The 21,630-nt window shown below is 45.5% G+C and overlaps 1 protein-coding gene across 1 annotated transcript in view; it reads right to left on the bottom strand.

Moving 5' to 3' along the window:
- The window catches only part of SOS1 (SOS Ras/Rac guanine nucleotide exchange factor 1), a 556,506-nt gene that overhangs the window by 386,817 nt on the left and 148,059 nt on the right, over nt 1–21,630 (bottom strand). The gene's annotated exons all lie outside the window — the stretch shown is intronic.

A 21,630-nucleotide genomic window follows, 5' to 3' on the forward strand; every position in this document is an offset into this window, starting at 1 on the left:
GAGAGTTCCAATAGTGTTGTGAACCACGGTTGACGTGCCCATGTGGGAGCTATTAGGATCATTTTGAGAGACTGTTGTCGGAGCTTGCGTGCCTCTAGTGGAATGAGTGGGAGTGGCGGAAAAGCGTACGCAAATCTGCCTGACCAGTTCATCCATATCGCATTGCCCTTGGACAGCGGGTGTGGAAACCTGGCGGCGAAGGTTGGGCATTTTGCGTTTTCGTGTGTGGCAAATAGATCTATGTCTGGTTGGCCCCACCTTTGGAAGAATGGTAGAAGAACTTGTGGATGTAGCTCCCATTCGTGAATCTGTTGTGTCTGTCGACTCAACAGATTCGCAATCCGATTGTGAACTCCTGGAAGGTGTTCTGCAAGCAGGTATATGTTTTGTGGGATGACCCATCTCCAAATGTTCTGTGCGAGCTGGGACAGCTGCAGAGAATGTGTGCCTCCTTGTTTCTGTATGTAATACATGGCTGTCATGTTGTCTGTCCGGATGAGGACAGCTTTGGTCTGTACATGTAGTTGGGATGATTTTAGTGCTAGGAGTATTGCTAGTAGTTCCAGATGATTGATATGGAGCACTTTTTGTTGAGTGGTCCATTTGCCTTGGGTTGTGTGATTGAGGAGATGGGCTCCCCATCCTGTGAGTGATACGTCTGTTGTCATTACTATCTGTGGAACAGGTTCGAGGAAAGGCCGCCCTTTGGATAAGTTTGTTGTGTTCCACCACTGCAGAGAGCGATGTGTGCGGCTGTCCACCAACACCAGATCTGTAAGTTGTCCTAGAGCCTGATTCCACTGATGTGCTAGACATTCTCGTAAGGGACGCATTTGAAGTCTTGCATAAGGTACAATAAATATGCAAGATGCCATCATGCCTATGAGTTGCATGAACACTCTGGCTGGGAGAGAGTGTTGGGCTTGAAATTTGGTGAGGAGAGCTTGTATCCTGGCTGGACTGGGATATGCTAGAGCTGTGGCAGTGTTTATCGTGGCCCCTAGATATTTGTGTACATGAGAGGGCTGGAGATGGGACTTGGTGTAGTTTACTGTGAACCCCAAGCTGTGCAATGTTTGGATGGTTTGATGAGTGTGATGAACACACTGGTCGAATGACTTGGCTTTTATTAGCCAGTCGTCCAGATATGGGAAGACCTGGATTTGTTGTCTCCTTAAGTGTGCTGCTACCACTGCAAGGCATTTGGTGAATACTCTGCCGTGGTGACTCAGAATGGAAGGACTTTGAACTGATAGTGTTGTCCGTCCACTACAAACCGTAGGTACTTCCTGTGAGCATTTAACGGGATGATATGGGTTCTGCCGCTCATTGACAGTCCCAGTCCGTACCCAAGTGCACGGCCAAGGGTTCTATCCCCAGTGTGAATTGAAGATAGGGGGCATCCTTGGCAGGTGGCGCGTGTTATCGAATACTACTGGGAGATATTCTTACCTGTCTTGTACCGTGCCGTGGGACGGGTGCATATCAGTGTTACCTACTTAACCCATCCCACCCCCAAACCAAGCCTGTTCATGGCCTCAAGTAAGTAGGCCTAACTCACTGTATCGAATGCCTTTTCCAGGTCAACTGATAGAAAGGCAGCCTGTGGGAGAGACCTCACCTCTGAGTGACAGAGTACGGAATACAGTCTCCGCAAATTATAAGAGGTAATGCGGGAGGGGATGAACCCGTTTTGATTGTGGTGAATCAAATGCTTCATACACAGAAGCAGTCTAAGCGCTAGAATTTTACTTAGTATCTTAAAGTCTGTGATGAGCACAGACAGGGGCCTGAAGTCTTTCACTCCAGCATCTGGGCCGGAGGTCTTGGGTAGCGGGATCACTATTGCATTTTGTGTAGAGTCCGACAGGTGTCCTAATCTTAGAGTCTCAGCGTACATAGTCACCAGGTGAGGGGCTTCGCATAAAACGCAGCCGGGAGGCCGTCTGGGCCTGGTGTTTTACCGCTAGCCATCAACGCAATGGTCCCTCGAACCTCTTGCATCGTGACAGGGTCGTCCAGCTCTTCCATATTATGATCGCCCACAGTATGGAGGCATAGTGGGGCCAGGAAAGCAATAAGCTCCGCTTGGGTGGCCTCCTGGGGGAGGGGGCGAGGGGGAGGTGTAAAGCTTTTCGTAATATATCTGGAATAGTCCATTAATCCTACCTGGGTCAAATTCGTATGTGCCTGTTTCAGTCCGAATGTGGGTAATTGCGGCCCCTTGGGTCTCTGGCTTGATTAAACACTCCCTGCACTCTATCCGTATATGCCCTGTAGACATGGGTTTGAAGTCTCTTTAAGGTCTCATCATACTGTTTATGTGTGGCAAGTAGGTGTGGATGTACTTGAACCCCTATTCCCTGCATGTTGTCCAGCGTGCGCAGCTCTCACTCTATGGCTAGGAGCTCTCGGTGTAGCTCCTTAAGTATTACAGTTGTTTGTCCCATACAGTGCCCCCTCACTACTACCTTGATTGGTTCCCATTCCACTAGTGCCGAGGATGCCGAACGTACATCTTCCACAAAGAACGTGTCCACTAAGGATGGCAGGGATTCACCAAACGGTACATCTTCCAATGACAGGGGATTAAGTCTCCATGATGGAATCGAGGATCTATGCCCATAGGGTTGGTATGACAGCAGTAGAGAGCTATGATCTGAAAATGTCCGACCTAGATATTCTGTGTACTTAATGGAGCCGCTAACATCTGGGGAGCACCAGAAGGCATCCAGTCTTGTGTGAAGTTGATGTATGGGGGAGTAAAATAAGTATTTCCTGTCCCCTATGTGTTGAAGCCTCCAAATGTCCAGCAGCTCCCAGTGAGTCATCCACTCTCGCAACCCTGCTGCTGTTCGATGGGCCTGAGCCCCTAATGGGACGGGTGGGAGAGGTCTTATACCACATCTGCCACGCAACTGAAATCCCTCCTAAAATCACGTCACACCTTTATGTCTGCTATACGGGAGGAGAGACTTGCCATGTAGGCCAGTTGGTCTTGGTTGGGAGTGTATAGGCAGCCCAGCATGATCTCTTAGCCCAGCAGTTTTCCCGCAAGCAGGACATACCTGCCTTCTTTATCTATTAAGGTACAGGTTGCTCTAATCCATATCAGCTCCTCTTGGGCGTCTGCCGAGAATGTGGTGGCAAATATCTGCCCTCTCCATCGCCTGCACAGCTTTTCTACTCCCCCCTGGATGAGGTGTGTCTCTGTACACCACGTCTTTTCAGATGATTGTGTATGTTGAGATGCTTAGACATCGACCACATCCCCCTATTGTTCCAAGTGAGGAACTTCAGTTCCTGGTGGTGCATCGGCATCCTAAGTAAGTCCAGTCCCCCCCCCCCCCCCACCTGTGTCTCCCACCCCGACCCGGGTCTCAAAGAAATGAAAAAAGATGCCCCCTCCTGCTTTATGAACAGAGCAAATCAAACACAAAAAATCCCAACAGACAACTCCCCAGCCCCAGAGCATACTGGCCATCTGCCCAAATCTTAAATGCATCTTTCAAGTCTAAAAAAGGCCAAAACCAGCCACAGTAAGAGCCTTTGGGGGATCGTGGCCACATAAATTAACACACAGGGGTGTGTGAAGCAATACTATAAAGTGTGGCGTGTTGCGGTGCGGTACCTCGTGCACCAGCCCCAGCCCCAGTATTCCTCCTGCCTAGTTAGATTATTTGTGATTCAAGGTGATATTGGCCACCTCAGATTATCCAGGATTGCGGCTGCTCCTGGTATGGGGCCCAGCTATATTATCTCATCTGCAGTTTCGGGGTCACCACTGGCAGATCGTGGCTAGCTCTGTCAGAAGAGTCCGGATCTGAACCTTCAGTCCCTTTCATAGATCGCGGTCCTGACACCGATGGTGAGCCACCCTCACAAACAATCTTGGCTACAGCCTTAAGTGCCACTGTTCCCTCACGCTCAGTCTGGGAGGGACTCAATTTCTTTGAGAGCGTGTGCTCAGCTCTTTGTTGTTACGAACTTATTAAGAGCAGTATTAAGAGTAAAGAATTCTAGACATGATTGATGGACACAAGGATTTGGTGATTTTGAATAGTTGGTGATACATTGTTTTCAAATTAATTTGTTATTAAAAAGATTATTATTATTACCATACAGTGAAAAAATAATTCATGGACATCTATGCTTTTACCCACTTCCGCAGGGAAGATCTTGTTATCAAAGGTTGGCCCGCTAGGTTTTCTCCTTGGCTGTTAAGCCGCCCAGTGGATGGCTCTCTGTCTAATCTCTTTGTAGGCCACCAGATGGGCTTGGCACCCCCACCACAAAAGGACAGGTGTCATGTGCCCTCCTGGAAAAAAAAATTGAGAAGTTGCAAGCAACCTTATCCTACACCTAGTGCCTTAGTTCGAGCTGAAAATTCTCCCCTCTCCAGTTAAGTCGGGCAAGGGAACACCATTAGTTTGCGGTTTATACATCGCCATTCATCTGGCTTGGTCAACAATTTCTCACATCTGCCACACCTTCATTTTTGGCCTTTTCAGGCTACTGAGGAACAACTGCTTCTCCTTTTGAAAATGTAAGTCTGAGTGCACATGTGAAGCTCCTTCAGCTGCAGCCCAAGTGGCACTTTCTCCCACCAGTCTACAACGTTCAACGTTGATACATACAGCAGCAATCAAGCAGGGATACCCAAGAGCATCAATATAAAATGTAATCTTAGCACAGTAGGAAGAAAGTCTTCGGGAATATTTGGCCCCTAACACAGCCAATTTGAAGACACCAGATGGAATGAGTAAAATAGTCAAATGTTTTGACAGCATGACGACTAGGATGAACATGTCAGATGAAATAACTGCAACACTTGAAGGAGATTCTGCTAGGGTATCCAAAAAGTCACAGAATCAGAAGGCATAGTTCTCCGATCTCTCTGAGAGGTTCTTCACATTCCAGAATGAGCAGATCACATTAATCAGCTTTTGCAGAAGGCATTTCAACCGTTTAAGACAGGAATATGGATTCACAAATTCAAAGAGCACATTGATTTCTAAAAACACATAAATAAACCCAAAAGGCTTGTAGAAGCCCTGCGCTATTTTAATTACGATTCGAAATTTTGGCCTTTCAGAAAGCATATACCATCTTCTCCATCCTGCTAAACCAATCAAGTTTCAAGTTTGTGCTAACTTTTGTCACTTTACAGTCGACAAAAGATGAAGACTAAGGCAAGTGAATCTACACTTCTGGCTATTAACACAAGTATATTTTTGCACAAACTGGCCAAAATGAAAATGATATGCAAACATCATACTATTTTTAATTGCAGAACTCAAGACACAAGATAATTTAGATTATTGTCGGATAATAACTCTTCAGATAATGACATAGCAAATTGCTGACCTTTCAAAATGAGGATATGTTTTATTAATACCTGCTGTTCTGGCTAGGGGGATTTTGTTTAAACCACCTGTTTTACCTCTTACAGTCTAGGATTGCCTCTTAGGGTAGGATTTTAGGTAAATTAGATGTGTACCTGGATGAGAGAGCAGGCTGGGAAACTAGAAAATATCAGGAAACCGCTTACCCAAGTGGCTTCACGCCATTCAACTGAGACATGGTATAAGGCAGCGTTACATGGGCAATAGATTTTTTTTTTGTGCCTGATCATCACAGAAAGTCATGGACAAAATACATGGTCTATCAGTCTAGTAACATAGATTATTAAAAGTCGTACAATGGTCTCAACGCAGCATCTAAACTAGGCAGAGTTACAGAAGAAAAATGCTGAAAATGTTTGCATTCAAGAATCTTATTTCATGTGCTAACCGGTTGCTTTGCACTAGCTTGCAGAAAGTAAAGAACTACTTTAAGAGGGGCGGTTGTCCTTTAAAAGTCTAATACGTGCTATTGTTTACAATGCATGTCTAAATGTTTCACTCAATCTTTGCTCAGATCGTTCTTCTGTGGAAAGAAGGGACCTTTAAAAGGATTAAGATTAAATTTAAAGCAATTATTCTCAAAATTACTAAAACAAAACAGGTTGGTGGGCATTTAGTGGGGTTAAAGGACATAGAGCCAGAACATACATTTGTCACATTATAATTAAAGTAAACTCAAGCATGAACATCAAGCTGAATAATTCAAAATATGGGCATTTCAAATGAGCTTTTATATAGTTAGTATAGGATTACATTAAAGATAACTTAGTAACAGCTTCAACAAGCATTGGCATAGCCAATAGGTCTTGCTTTTGGGACCTTATAAGTTGGTATGCAGCACAATATCCTTGGTTCAACAACATGAACTGTTGCATGGCTAAACACTTACAAGATCCCAAAAGCGAGACATATTGGCTATGCCAATGCTTGTTTTATCTCTGTTTTGCTTCCTTACTGCCTTCCTACTATGTAATGCAATTTCCTTTTGTTTTTTAGTGTGTATGTAAAGCGCTCTGATACTTACGGGTCAAGTTAGCGCTATATAAAACTTTTAAAATAAAAATATACACAGTTTTTCTTGTCACGTGGGTTCTCACTGTTGATGGGGTAGTGCAGTGGTTCTTGTCGCGTGGGTTCTCACTGTTAATGGTGCAGAGCAGCTGTACCACTCGGGAGAGACAACCCATGTTCAGTTACTGATTTGGAAGACTGACGTCACTGATATAAACAGGCGACCTAAGCCTCATCTTATGTTTACGTCAGGTTGTTGCTTTCGAATCTCCTGTAGGGCCTGAAATCTGCATGTTTTTATCTATGTGACAATCTTGTTTTAGATGCTGTTGTAGTGAAGCCCATCACTCTTTTATGTACACTTATTACACGCATCGCTGCTTGCTATACAGTCTATTTTCACGCATGCGCTATGACACTGATCATTATTTTATTTTACGATGGTATATTATATGCTGTTTTAATGAACTAGAAACAACAAAATTGAAGAGGGTAAACGCCCTGCGGCCCCTAGGCAGCCCATGGGGTTTTTAAGCTATGACTGAAAGAAGACACCAGAATGCTGGAGTCCCGAGCCCTTCACGCTAGGCTGGGGGCGGAGGTATTGACAGAGATGTTAAGTTGGATGTTTAAGTGTAGGTTTGACCTGTAGAACAACTCTTCACCCCCACCCCCGCCTCCTCCAGGATGGAAGCCTATGTTTGGGATAATCACTATTGAACACGTCACCAGTTCACCTCAGGCCATCTGTCCTAGTTGGCACAAATTGGAAGATTACCGTCCAAACGAGGGTTAGAGTTTCTACTCCTGGGGGCACAGGACCCCCGCCCCCCAGACCCGGCCACCTTCTGTCAGGGCAGCCGCAAAGTGTCCGATAATCAGGTTATTGCACTCAGTAGAGGGGAGAGTTGGGGCTGGAGGAGGGGTGAACAAAAATAAGTGCAGTAAATGCCCATGGGGCACCGCTTTGTGGTGGGGGGAGAGGCTGAGGCAGCTGAAGTAGGCAGGGAGGGTGCTGTGAGGCCAGCGTGCTCTGTAAGATGCCAGGGCGTCCGGTGGGGCTGGGGTGAGGAGCATCACATACAGTGTGCGGGTGCATGTCCGTTTCCGGGGGTGCCAGAGGTGGGGTGGAGGAGTTGGCACAGCAGATCTAGGCAGGGAGGGTTCTGGGAGCACAGGGCCAGTACACTGAAATATACTGGCGCATCCGGTGGGGCTGGGGGTGGAGCATCACACGTATGTTGCATCTCCATACGTGGGGGTGAAGGAGGTGGGGAGGGAGAGGGGATTAGGACTGCAGAGGTAGGCAGAGAGGGTGCTGCGAGCATAGGGCCAGGGTGCACTCAAAGATGCCTGTGCATCCGGTGGGGCTGGAGTCGACACCTGACTTGGGGTGCTCGGTGCACCGGAGCCGGCTTCAATTTCTTGCATCAAACTGCCTGAGCAACGCACGTCACACAATGTGACCTAACAAAAGGACACTTAACCTTTAATCTTGAGTTCATGTTAAATTGTAAACTTTGCGGATTGAACCGTGTTTGGCAAATCACACAGGGAGGTATTAAACTTATATATTTAGCAAGAGTCTACAATTTAAATGCAAAAAATCTTTCGCCAGTTCTGGCACAAGGCCCGTCTGTCGCCCGTGGCATTTTGCAGATCCTTGCTGGTACTTACTACGACAATCCAACTCAGCCATTGTGGGTGAAAAGTTGTCTCAGTCTGTGAACAACAAGTCGGTGGCATCAGTCTGCGGCTGTAGGGGCTCTTCCAGCGGCTACAACGCGGAGATCGTCTCTTCCATACCCTAAACATGGAACCGGACGCGTCGTAGCATGTGCACATCGGAGCGCGGGCAAGGGGCGTCTGTCGGCGCGAGCCCCGGATCACAACACCTCGCAAAGTGCCGTGTCATCTTCCGAGTCCTGACTCAGAGAGCACGGCGAGCCGGGGTCAGCTGAAGTCAGGTGGAGGTATTGTGCCGCGCAGCTTTGCTTGCACAAGGAATTCAAAGGAGCCCAGGATCTGGGACCTGCCCGTCGGCTTCCAGGAAAGCCTGGCCACACTGAGCAAATGCAGAACATACAACAGAAGCAGGAAACCGGGCTCTACAGTGATGCATCTTAAACATGTTTGAAATGTCGTAAGGACCTTGTATAGCTGATAGAAGGAATATGCTACTTACCAGTATGCATCTGTTCTTGGCAGGTAGAGCTGCAGATCTACACACTTTTGCATAGATCGCCATCTGGTATTGGGCCCGGATGTTTGCAGTTTGTTTTTCTTCTTGGAAAGTCCTTGGAAGTCACGAGGTCGGTGACTCCTCCTTTGGATGGTATTGCGCATGGGCTTCGGCTCCATCCTCAGATTGTTTTTCGCCAGCAGGGAAAGATGGAGCGTAGTAATAACAGTGAAGATGCCCATGTGTGTTGTATCTAAATAAGATAGACTGGAACAGATACAGGTAGCCGGGGAGGCGGGTGGGCGTGTGTAGATCTGCAGCTCTACATGCCAAGAACAGATGCATACTGGTAAGTAGCATATTCCGTTCGAGGCATATGAGCTGCAGATTACACACTTTTGCATAAACTATATAGCAGTTCCCAACCTTAGCGGCGACCACCGGTATCTGTTGCAGTGGTTTGAAATAATGTTTTGAGTACAGCCTGGCCCACACTAGCTTGTTGCTTAGTTTGCACATCTACACAATAGTGTTTAGTGAAAGTGTGCGGTGTTGACCATGTAGCTGCTTTGCAGATATCATCTAATGGGATGTTAACTAAAAATGCCATGGAAGCCCCTATCTTTCGTGTAGAATGGGCTTTAGGGGGAACAGATAGCGTTCGTTTTGCCTTGTGGTAGCAAATCTGAATGCATTTTACAACCCACCTAGCTATCCCTGATTTTGAGATGGGGTTGCCCTTGTGTGGTGGAGAGAAAGAGACAAACAGTTGTTTGGTCTTGCGAAAAGGTTGTGTTCTCTCGATGTAGTAGAGTAAGGCTCGTTTGACATCTAGCGTGTGCAGAGCCCTTTCTGCAACGGTCTGTGGTTGCGAGAAAAATACTGGTAGTTCTACAGATTGGTTTAGGTGAAAAGCGGAAATGACTTTAGGTAGGAATTTTGGGTTGGTGCGGAGAACAACCTTGTTATGGTGCATTTGAAGAAAAGGTTCTTGTATGGTAAGTGCTTGTATCTCACTGACCCTTCTAAGGGAAGTGATGGCTACAAGGAAAGCTGTTTTCCATGTTAGGAATTGTAGTTCGCATTTGTGTAAAGGTTCGAAGGGAGGCCCCATTAGCCTTGTGAGAACAATATTTAAGTTCCACACAGGTGAGGGTGGTACTCTGGGGGAATTATTCTTTTTAGGCCTTCCATGAAGGCTTTAATGGCAGGTACTCTAAAGAGTGAAAGATGTTGCCTTTGTGGGGGGAGTAAGTAGCCTATGATGTGTTGAATGGACACTTCCAGGGGATTGATGGTGTTGTTATGGCAATAAACAACAAATCGTTTCCACTTGGCAGCGTAGCACGCTCTAGTGGTAGGTCGTCTAGCTTCTCTGATGACGTTCATAGAGTCAGGGGGAAGATTTAGGTACCCAAATTCTAGGATTTCAGGAGCCAGATCGCAAGGTTGAGCTGAGCTGGGTCCGGGTGTATGATCTCTCCATGGTTCTGGGTTAGGAGGCATGGTGAGAGGTGTCGTTTTTGGTGTGGTACTACAGAGAGTTCCAACAGCGTGGTGTACCACGGTTGTCTGGCCCACGTTGGAGCTACTAGGATTAGTGTGAGGGAGTGTTGTTGTAGTTTGCGCACCACTAATGGAATGAGTGGGAGAGGCAGAAAAGCGTACGCAAATTTGCCTGACCAGTTCATCCATATCGCATTTCCTTTGGACAATGGGTGTGGGTATCTGGCGGCGAAGCTTGGGCATTTTGTGTTTTCGTGGGTGGCAAAGAGGTCTATCTGTGGATGCCCCCACATTTGAAAGAACGGATGAAGAACCTGTGGGTGAAGTTCCCACTCGTGGATTTGTTGTGTCTGTCTGCTGAGCAGATCTGCCACTGTGTTTTGGACTCCTGGGACATGTTGAGCTAGGAGAAAGATTTTGTGGGGAATTGCCCATCTCTCCATATGCTCTGTGCTAATTGAGAGAGCTGTGGAGAGTGTGTGCCGATTGTTTTTGTATATAATACATGGCCATCATGTCTGTGGGAATGAGGACTGCCTTGCCTGAAATCTGTGTTTGAAAAGATTTTAGGGCTAAAAAGATTGCTAGTAACTCCAGATGGTTGATATGGAGTAACTTTTGTTGAGGCGTCCATGTGCCCTGCACGGTGAGATGTAATAGGTGAGCTCCCCAGCCGGAGAGCGATGTGTCCGTTGTTAGTATTATCTGGGGAACCAGGTCCAGGAACGGTCGACCTTTGGAAAGGTTTGTGGTGTTCCACCACTGTAGAGAGCGATGGGTGCGACCGTCTACCAACACCAGATCTGTCAGTTGACCTTGGGCCTGGTTCCATTGGCGCGCTAAGCACTCTTGGAGAGGACGCATCTGGAGTCTTGCGTGGGGCACTATCAAAATGCAAGAGGCCATCATCCCCATTAGTTGCATGAACACTCGTGCTGGAAGGGAGTGTTGAGGTATGAATTTGTGTCGCAAAGCCTGAATGCTTGCAATCCTGTCCGGATTGGGGTAGGCTATCGCTATTGAGGTGTCCATGGTGGCACCGAGGTATTGTTTTATGTGGGATGGTTGTAGCTGGGACTTTTGGTGGTTCACCGTGAAGCCTAGTTGGTGAAGTAGTTGGATTGTGTTGGAAGTGTGTTGTACACACTGATTGTATGAAGTGGCTTTTATCAGCCAATCGTCTAGCGTCTAGGTATGGGAAGACGTGAATGTGCTGTCTTCTCAAGTGTGCCGCCACCACCGCCAGGCACTTGGTGAATACCCGTTGTGCTGTTGTGACTCCGAACGGGAGCACTTTGAATTGGTAGTGTTGTCCATCCACTACAAATCTGAGGTACTTTCTGTGAGCATGGTGCACTGGAATGTGGAAGTATGCGTCTTTCAAGTCCAGTGTGGTGAGGAAATCGTTTTGGGAGAGGAGCAGAAGTACCTGCTGAAGCGTTACCATGTGAAAATGGTCTGAATGTATGCATGCGTTTAGGGGCCGGAGATCTAGAATAGGTCGTAGAGTCTCGTCCCTTTTTGGTATGAGAAAATATAGGGAGTAGACCTCCATATTTTGTTGATTGACAGGGACGTGTTCTATTGCCTGTTTTTGTAGGAGGGAGATTACCTCCTGCTTTAGTAATTTTGAATGTTCTTGTGACATTGGGCGTTGCATGGGTGGAATGTTTGGGGGGGTAGATGTTAGTTCTAGGCAGTAGCCTGACCAAATTATTTGGGTCACCCATTTGTCTGAGGTGATGGTCGCCCAGACATGAAGGACATTTTGGAGTCTGCCCCCGACCTGAGTGGATGGGCTGGGGGGAGCGGGGGGAAGTCATTGGGTATGAGGTGTGGCAGAACGGGCGTTGTTTGTTTTGCCTCTGCCCTGGTTGTTGTTACCCCTGTAACCTTTTGTAAAGGTGGTCTGAGTAGGGGATTTGTATGATGTGGACGCTGTGTCTGAGGAGTAGCCTCTGGATGTACTCCGAAAAGAGGAGCGGCGAAAGGAGCGTCTGGGTGGGTGAGACTGTAAGGGCCTCATGGAGTTTGCGGTATCCGTGTCTTTTTTCATTTTTTCTAAGGCCTCATCCACCTTTGGCCTAAATAGATGTTCCTGGTCAAAGGGATGGTTAAGGATGGAGGTTTGTACTTCTGGTTTAAAACCAGATACCCTTAGCCAAGCATGGCGACGGAGAAGGACGCTGGTGTTGATGGCCCTGGAGGCGGTGTCTGCTGCATCTAGGGCACAACGTATGGAGGTATTCGTGATTGTTTTACCCTCTTGAATTAACTCGTTGGCCCTAGTTTTATATTTTTCAGGGAGATGGTGCATTATGCTTTCTAATTCGTCATAATGAGCCCTGTCGTATCTGGCCAGTAGTGCCTGAGTGTTTGCTATACGCCATATGTTGGCCGCCTGGGATGCTGTGCGTTTGCCTGATGCATCTAGTAGTTTTGATTCTTTGTCATGTGGCGGTGCATCACCTGACGCTTGTGAATTTGCCCTTTTACGTGCCGTAGATACTACTAAAGAATCTAGTGGCGCTGGTCCCCTGATGTAGGAGGGATCTGAGGGAGCAGGTTTTTATTTTTGTCAATACGTGGGTTAAGGACCCTGGCTCTAACTGGGTCCTTAAAAACGTCTGCCGCATGCTTTACCACCCCTTTGAGCATGGGCAGTATGGTGGTGGACCTGTGTGAGGTATCAAATGTGTCTAGGAGGAAATCTTCCTCCACGGGGTCGGTGTGCAAGTCCACCCCGTGATAATGTGCCGCCCTTTGCAGAAGATGGTTGAACCCTAATGATACTTCTGGTGGAGATGGTCTAGAAGGGTAAAGATCGTCTTGTGGGACGTTGGGGATATCTGGACTATTGTAATCATCCCATGGGTCTGGGGATCCTGTAGGGGTGGGGTCCTGTGGCACATCCCCTGTATCATGATATGGGTCCCCCTGATCATCATCGTCTGGAGACAGGGTCGGAGAACGATGAGGTGGGGGCGGAGGGGGTGGAGGTTGGGGAAGGAGGAGGAGGTGGAGGGGGAGGGGAAGGTATTCTGAACGGAGAGGTAGCAGAGTCCTTCCTCTTTGGAGGTGGTGGCGGAGCAGGCATCTCCAAATGTCTTTTTGGTAGAGAGTGTCAAATGGCCAGTTTTTGGATCCTTGGTGAGAGTTTTTTGCAAGGGATCCGGTGTAAATAGCTCTGGTGAGGTTATTTGGTCCGTCGGTGCCGAAGGCGTCGGGTCCGATGTCTTTTTAGGTTTTTCTGTGCCGGTTTGCTTAGGACCCGGCTTGGGACCGTCCGGTCTCTTGGTCGGCGCCGAGATGGGCCTCGGCTTGGAAGTGTCGGTGGTCTTGTGTGGTTTGGTCGGTACCGAAGATGGCGTCGGTACCGAAGAGCTGGGTTTCGACCCCGAGGGCTTCGGTGCGGAGCTCGGTCTCGAGGTGGAGGCCGGTTTCTTTTTCGGTGCCGAAGTGTGTTTCTCGGCACCGCTGGCAGGCTGGCTCGAGCCAGAGCCGCCGGAAGGCTTACTTGGCTTCCTCACCGGGCCCGAAGGTGGGGTGTGAGAAGCAGTGTCTCTGGTCTTGCTTAGGCCCGTAGGCGAAGGCGTGACCGAAGCCTTTTTGGGTGTCGGTGTGGGAGGGGGTAGATTGGTACTCACGACCCTCTGCGCCGGAGTGATGTCTTCCACATCTGATTCATCGGCCTCGGAAGCGCTGACAAGGTCCTCTTCGGTGCGATGATGTTCCGGATCGTCGATGTCGTCTCCGAAGATGTCGACTGGAATGGACGTTGAGGAGTGTGTCATGTTCCTTCTGGCTCTTCGGTCCCGAATAGTCTTTTTGGATCGGAAAGACTTACAGGCCGGACAGTCTCGAGCCTCGTGTTCAGGGGACAGGCAGAGGTTGCATACCTCTTGAAGAACGGTGTGGGAAAATGTGGACCCACATCGAGGGCACTTTTTAAATGGAGTTCTTTCCATGGGCCGGGCCGGAGCTTGGGTAGGCCCGAAGGCCGCCGTCGACGACTGGAACCGAAGGTTTGTGCCGATGAGAAGGCGCATTGATTGAAGAGATCGCGATCAAAACAATACCGCGAATTGGGGTGAGGATTGCGCGTCGATCGTCGAACTGGAAGCTGTTCGGAACCGGAGCGCGAAGATTCCATCCGAGCCCGATCGCGGAAAAAAAACAATCGGAGGATGGAGCGGAAGCCCATGCGCAATACCATCCAAAGGAGGAGTCACCGACCTCGTGACTTCCAAAGACTTTCCAAGAAGAAAAACAAACTGCAAACATCCGGGCCAGACACCAGATGGCGATCTATGCAAAAGTGTGTAATCTGCAGCTCATATGCCTCAAACATATATTTTTACATTCATATACTAATAAAAATACAGACAAGCGCGCGCTGCAAGTTAAACAAGACAAGCCCGGCTTAGAAAATGGTGCGAGCGCAATACTGGCTCACTGAGAACAGCGCGAAAGTGAACGCAATCAAGCACGGCGAGCGATGCGCTTAATGAGCATGACGAGGAAAACCATATGGGGGCTCTGCTCGTAAGCGCGTGCCCGCGCACATGCACGCAAGCTGTAGGCCGGCCATGGTAGCATTTATTGAAGCCCTTACTAAAAGTCTCGCCAGACCAGCGCATGCGCTGGGTCAGGCGAGACCTAAAAATGTGGCATGGGACTCTTAACGTTGTGGTAGGGGAGGCAACTTTAAGGTTTACAATATATCAAGTAAAAAAATTTAAGGTAAGAACAAGAATTTTTCTGCTAACAATAAGGGAGGCTAGAAATCTTATGTGTTTTTAGTATAGGACTCCGCTTCATCTGACTTAGATGTGAAAATCTATAAAGGCTTGGTTATGACACAGACACTGAATAGAAGACAAACTGAGGATAAAATCACGGCCGATCATAAAACATAAGGTACTGTTTTCAAATGGTCAGGATTCTTGCTCCCAAGTTAAAATGAAAAGAAACACAAAGTTGTATTTAGACTATATTAACAAAGCAAGGTATATAGGGGAAGAAGATCAACCTGACTATGGCAGCATTCAGGATGTATTACTCAGATTATAGAGAGATGCACAGCACGTAACACAGGGCAGTTTAGGAGTTATTGCAAACATTTTGTAGGCCTGAATGAATTGGCAGAGGATAGATTCATCTTAGCAACCTCCTTTTCAGCAGATACTCAAGGCCGATCTACCAGTCCTTCCCAATGGGAAAGTCATATATTCCAAATATTTTAGCAATGTTGGAGAGAGCAGTTGTTCTCCAAATTCATGAATAGAAGAGCCAATTTTATTTTTCTCTTTTTTTTACAGAAAGGTATGGATCCAAACTCTATTTTAACATAATTGCCATGTGTATTTTACCTACACAACAAGCAAATCCCACTGCTCACATAAATACTGTTACTACCATCTCGGACACTGCAGCGCTAGAAGGGAGCTCGACCGGAATTATGCTATTTTATGCAGGAAAAAAACATTAAACAGGGCCTCTTGACACTTTCTTTTGCAAGTTTTGAAGGGGTTTGGGATATGGTCCTAGCTCCAGGATGAAGATATGTGCTTTACATCAGAAGCCAACTGCATGTGCAATCTACATGGGAAAAAAACAAAAGGAGGGGAGAGGAGGGTATAACTAGGTTCGTCCTTCTAGGTACACGTGAGACAAAAAAAGATCCGAGATCATGGATCAGTGAACCTAGTTAGTAGGGAAATGGAGGGGGTCAAGTCAATGAGTCAAACGCACCAAAAAATTCAAAGAAAAGGAAATACTTTTCTCGAGTCCCCTCACTCACCAAAGGTTTCCCTTAGGTGACATGCTTCATCATTGGGGCCATCCCAAGCATCTACTGCTTGGGGCGTGCTGCGACTTGCGACAGTTACATAGGAGCACTGAATAGTAAAGACTATGTGTAGTGCAGTGAGGGGGGGGGGGAGTGGTGTGGATTGATTAAAATTTACCTAGCTAGTGAGTGTAGGATAAGTTTATTCTTACTCCTAGCTGATAAAGGATGAAAAGGGGGTTTAATAAAAGGGAGGAATTAGGTAATAATGTGCTAATAGTCCCTAATATTCGAAGTCAACATGTTTCGAGGTTATCCCCTAAACCTCTTCTTCAGGACCGCATGGGGACCAGCCCAATGTGTACCACTCTGTGCATAACCTGGATAAATTTAATCAAGCTAGTAGGAAACCTACTTCTTCGACAGTCACCGAAACAGAATGGGTTAAGTTTTTAGATCTGCATTTGAATCACAATCCAGGTACGGTTATGAATCCCATCACTGAGGGCATAAGTGGAGCAGAGGATAATAAGAATCTGGATAGAATTATAATGGAAAACCAAGTTTGTAAATTAATTAAGAAACAGAGAACTAATGGTGCCCCTGGCCCAAACGGGATTCCAGCTGTGTTTTATAAGGAGAAAGCATTATATTGGTCAAGTTATTTAACATCCGTTTTCAATCACGTTTTGCAATCAGGGTCCATCCAAGAGTCCTGGAAGAGTTCCATAATTTCATCGATCTATAAAAGTGGGGACTCGTCACTTCCAGCAAACTATAGATTGATTATGCTGCAAGATATTGAAGCAAAGCTCTTTGCATCAATTCTCCTTGAAGAGTTAATAGACTGGGCAACAGACAAGCATTTAATTCCGCCTAATCAATCAGGTTTTGTACAAGGTCAAGGGACAGCAACAAACATTTTAATGCTGGGAATATTAATGGAAAAATAGAAAACAAAAAAATAGCCATTATATTTATGATTTTAAGTCTGCTTTTGACTGTGTGGATAGGCAAATGCTATGGAGGAAACTATCATTATGGTATTAGTCCCGGCCTTTTATAAGCAATTCAATTGTTATATACTGAGACCTGGACAAGGGTTCGACAAGGCAACGGCTCAAGCCTTTCCAGAAAAATAAAGACATCACAAGGTTTAAAGCAAGGTTGCATTTTAGCACAGTTTTTATGTAACTTATTTTTATCTGATCTTACAATAGCATTGGACAATGTGTTAGCAGATCCATCAAAGCTGGCAGATAAACAAATATCAAATTTATTATATGTTGATGATGTCGTCCTGCTAAGTCAAACGAGCATAGGGTTACAGTGATTAATAAACAAATCATTAATGTATTCAATTGTGAATAAAATGATAATAAAATAAACAAAAACTAACGTAATGGTAGTCAGTAACAAGGTTTTGAAGCACAGCAAATATAAATGGCATCTACAAAAGCGGCAGCTAGAAAAAATGCAATGCTATAAATACCTTGGCATACTATTTGATGAAAATGGATCCTTTTCACACCATAAAATAGAGATGAAAAAAGAGGCAACCATTTACAAGGGGTTTTTCACTTACTTTATAGTTCTTTGGGAGGTCCAGCTTATCTCCCACTTCTAAAAGTAATAAAATCGAAATTGCTACCTAGCCTTACTTATGGAAGTGAAATTCTCTGCGGTATGGACTCTACATTATTAAATAATGCTGTTACAAAAACCTTTAAATACTTGTTTCGACTACCATCCAATGCATCACCTGCCCAGATCAGGTTGGAATTTGTCTTCTGTAACCAACAAATTGCAAGGATGGGCCGATATGTAAAGACTTGGAAACAAATTAAAACCAATATTAATAACCCAATGTGCTGTCTTCTGTGGCAAGAGATGAAACTGAATCAAGTCTTTATTTTATAAATATCTTCAGAAGTCTTTGAAAGAATTGTCAATTCTTGAGATCTGGAAGATGTCTCTAACCCCGCGAGTTTATAAGAAAATAATTAACAGATCAGTAAGATATCTATCTCTTCTGAAGGATAAAGAACTATTTATTAAGCGATCGCATGCATGGATGACAGTGAATGAATATTCAAGTCTAACAGTTCAGCCATATTTAGAAATACCCTGGACAGTACAAACCAAAAATATATTTATGAAAGCAAGATTCGGTAACTTGCCAGGCTCAAAACATGCGATGCCGTGGCTGAGACCATCTACACAGACTCCCTGCAAATTATGCAAATTATGGGACAAAAATATTTTTCATTTGGTTTGTATATGCACAGTAATGCTAATTTTACTAAATTTTCGATACTCGTAAAGAAGAAACTGGACGCCAGTGAGTCGAGCTCAGTAAATGTGGAAGTTTTTAAATAGTTAAAGATACATTTTGCACTTTGTAAATGAATTTGCACATAATTAATGAAATTAGAACGGTTACTATCCATATGAAGTTTTCTTTTGTAAATGGTCTGAATTAATGTTTATAACTTACCTTTTGAGATTATTTGAGAAAACTGTTCGAATAAGACCATTAAGAATTTTAGACTGATTTATCATGTTTTAAAGTGTGTTTATTAAAAATTGTTTTCATTGTAAGATTTTAACTAATCATACAATACATTTTACAATCCACTCCTCCTCTGCCCTAGACCAGAACCCCCAACAAATCCTTCTGCTTTCTCGCAGTGCGAGAAACAGAAACATAAAATGGTAGTTTTACCATGTTATGTTTCTGCTTCTCGCACAGTGAGAAAGCAGTGGTGCGACGCTCCTCTGCTCTAATGGAGGAGCCGTCCCTGCAAAGAACCCTTACTTTCATTGCTTTAATCAGACAAGGAAGTTAGGCCCACTACTCAAACGGGCAGGATAGGAGCATTGTTGCTATGCAGATGATATTGCCTTGTTCACCTCTTGTCTGATACTCGCCTCAGCTAATATTGAAAAAGCTTTTCTGTTCGGGCCAATATCTAGTTATTATCTTAATACTTGTGAGACACAAACCATAAATAAATCTCTGTCAGGGGTTATCAGATGCCACAGTCAAGAGTTCATCAACATACTTAGGAGGAGTCATTTCACCCAGAGTGGAAAGACTGATAGATCTGAACAACCTGCAGTTTGTATAAAAATAAATACATAGCTTGTAGAGGTTATTAGACGATGGAATAGACTCTCAATTGTCCTTAAGTATTAGTATAAAAATAACAATCTTATCAAGGTTTTTCTACTTTTTTTTGACAATCCTATTATTGTGGCTTACTTTTAGCTTTTTTTTTTAAATTAACCAATATTTCACACTTAAATTTGGGTGAATAGGAAAACAATCTGAGGAATAGGTTTCGTATTAATTGCAACTGGATCAAAGAGGCGGGTATTATCAGATTTCGAATTTTATTATGGGGCTTTGATGAACATTCCATTCATTTTTAATTTTTTTTAAATTTTACTTTCATTTTTGCAAGAAAACACAGCAAACAGTGACACGGTGACTGTTGGCAACTTGATGGCACGTAAGCTGTTGTTACGTCAGAGCGATGAACATACAATTCATGTTACCATTGTTTTCAAATATGGGCATACCATTTTTCCCCAAGATAATCAGTAATTCTTCACTGCAGAGTTCCTCCGTGCTCCCCCACCTCTCGCTCGCTTCAGTCGCTACTTGAATCGGGCAGTAGCATGTCGGATCTCCTCGCCACTGAGTCCCCCTGTACCCAGAGCCCCGCTATCATCATAAGCTAAGTTAACTGCCAGTCAGCAGGAGCAGGGTACGGAAAGTTTTGCGCTACCTCATCACGATGTAGGTGGCCCCTCATACCCATCAAGGGGATCGCACTTCCCCAGCTAGCACCGCAGCTGTGGGCTTGTATCCCAACACTTCTGTCACTCTGTAGAGCATGCTCTTACATTCTGGGGGATCATACTGATCCTCATCTCCCCAGGCCCTCATCCGTGCAAACCTCTTTCATGCACCTCAGCTCCACCCATGTCCATTCAGTCAGGTCCTTGGACCATGCCAGTACTGTGGCCCTGAGGACAGATATCCAACCGATGGCCACTTGCCATCTGGCTTGTAGGGGCCCCAGCTATGCAAATTTATGTCGTACCCTACCATCCATGGGGAACGGAATGAGGCCCAACAGGCAGTGCTTAGCATCAAACTCAGGGTGAATGGTGGTGGCCTGCTGCAAGCATTCAACCACCAGTAGTCAGTATCGGGTTATGTTGCGACAGCGCCAAATCATATGGGTGAATCCTACTCCAACTCCCCTCCATGCATCTCGGGCATTTGTCCATGTGGGTGGGATATACTCTGCTAAATCTTACTGGGCCAGGTATGCTTAGTGGAGGATGTAAAAATGAGCAAACTTGAAACAAGCATTACTAGACACCTGTTGTACTAGGGTGCAAGATCTATTCCACTCTACGTCAGTTATGGGGTCTAGTAGATCTGATTTTGAACCACTATGTGCTTGGTAATCAACTGCGGGCTGTTGTCTTTGAGGGACAGAAATGAAAAATGAAAGAAAGAAACTTTATTGCATGATTTGTTAAAACCCTTGCAACCCACTTCATAACTAAAAAGTTGTTGCAATATGAATAATTAATAATAAATCTCAGGTTCCTGTCAAAATAAAAGCACCCACCATCATAACATCTAAAACTCTATTGTGAGTGCACTACACATAGCTCCTGTATCAATGTTCCCATGAGAAGACGGCAGTCCTAGTTTATAATAGCATTTGAGACCCGGGTCCACTAGCCTGTAAAATACCCCCCGTTTTGTTGTCAATTTTGTTTTATTTTATTGACCAAAACTGTTAGCGTGCCAGTCCGCTCCGCAAATGGCGATAGTTCAACTGATACAGGTAAGCTGGAGGTCTAGGTCTCAGGCCGAGGAAACGTTACGCATATCACCTCCGCTTATTTTTTTTGCAAAGCAATCCATGAACCTTAAGCAATGCGCAATTTAAGGTGGCATTCCGGGGATTAAAGCAGGCCAACACTGCACCTCTACATGATCTGACCTCCTTATCAATCCAACCCCTTTATAATAGGGCCTTTCTTTCCTTTAAGAGGCTGTGGCACAAACACAGTACGTGCAAAAGATTTCCCTATGTTGGCCGCAAAGCCAGCATGTTTCCAGGGCACGGTCTCTTTTCCATTTGGGGAGATGACAGATCGTAGGAATCACCCCCATTCTCAGTTTTAAAAAGCTGAGCTTAGTACGAGCACTAAAGGTGAGAGTTAGATAACTGAGGTTTCAGCTGAGCACAAGTGCTAAGAGCCATCCAACCAAGGCTTCTAATGGAAAGGCTGGTCCTATCTTCAACTGATTTTGTTAGCATCTTAAATTCGTTTTGGCTTACATGTAAGTCCCAGAACTCGCTCAGGCCGAGAGTGCTGAGCCCACAGGACAGATAGCGGTGCCCAGCTGCCATCGTCTTGTGTTCAGCTGGGTCCATAAGTGGTGAGCCAAGCTACCCTCCTTTGACACCCTCAGCTTATGACCGCTTATTAGAAACGTCGCCATTCATCCTTTTTCAATCTGCTTTTGGATGTTGCCGCTATATGAGAATGCTCCAGAGGTGAGTTGCCCTCAACCCATGGTTGAACCTCCTGGACTTTACGGTCCACTGATACAATAACCTGATTATGGTTATGTTCTTGTAGATCATTAAAATGACTATGCAGGATAAGGTACCACTCGGATTCCAGTATATTAGACG

This window comes from Triturus cristatus, chromosome 6, assembly GCF_964204655.1.
Source record: "Triturus cristatus chromosome 6, aTriCri1.1, whole genome shotgun sequence".
NCBI classification, from domain to species: domain Eukaryota; kingdom Metazoa; phylum Chordata; class Amphibia; order Caudata; family Salamandridae; genus Triturus; species Triturus cristatus.